Genomic DNA, 836 nt, shown 5'->3' with positions numbered 1-836 from the left:
GCCCGGAGGGGGGGGGTGTCCAGCCGCAGGCTGAGGAAGGATGTGGTCAGAACTTTCCCTCTGGCCTTGGGGGCTGGCGGCCCATGCAGAGGCGGGAGTCTTCTGAACGCAGGCTGCAGTACCTCCGCGGTCTGGGTCCTGTGGGAGGTACAGTGCAGGCCTTGCAAATCCAAGGTGGCACCTGCAGGTGGAACCCAGGACCGGTGGGGGCTGGTGGTGGAGGGTGTCTGAAGTGCCCGGCTCTCTACTCCCACCTGAGCCTGGCCCTGGGAGCATCCAGTACCCCAGGAGCCACTCTGCGCCCTGCTCCGAGCCCTGACTGCCTCCCCCACCCCTGCTCTCACATCCCAGACGGGGCTGGAGGTCTGTGAGGGCACGTGGAGGGCGTGGAGGCGACAGCAGAAATCCCTCACGATTTTCGTCATTTTACTAAAAATCCCGCAGAATTCCTGGAGGAGATAGTGGTGTGGGTGGAGACGGTCTCTATCTGACCAGATTTGGAGGCAGACGTTCCTCAGTTCAAACCCCCAGCGGCCCTGGGGGAGTCCGCCTCTGCGGTTCCTGCCATAGAATGGGCTGACTCTCCCCCTCAGAGGTCGGCAGGAAGTGTGCGGCCTCAGGGCGTCTAAGGTTGACCAAGTCTGTCCCTCTCTGGGGTCACCCGGAGGCCTCCTGAGGAAGCTGTAACCTTTGCTTCATTTTACAGGTTAGGGAACTGAGGCTTAAGCCACTCACTTCCAAGTGTCAGGACCCGGTTTTTGCCCTCGGGCCCTGGCCTGGGGCTGCAAGTGCTGCCTGCTATTTCTCTGGCTCTCCTTGACTTCTGATGGCGGTTC

The sequence above is a fragment of the Tupaia chinensis genome, unplaced genomic scaffold (genome assembly GCF_000334495.1).
Source record: "Tupaia chinensis unplaced genomic scaffold, TupChi_1.0 Scaffold000063_1, whole genome shotgun sequence".
Taxonomy (NCBI): Eukaryota; Metazoa; Chordata; class Mammalia; order Scandentia; family Tupaiidae; genus Tupaia; species Tupaia belangeri.
The sequence above is the reverse complement of the archived record's forward strand: the minus strand, read 5'-3'. Positions refer to the sequence as shown.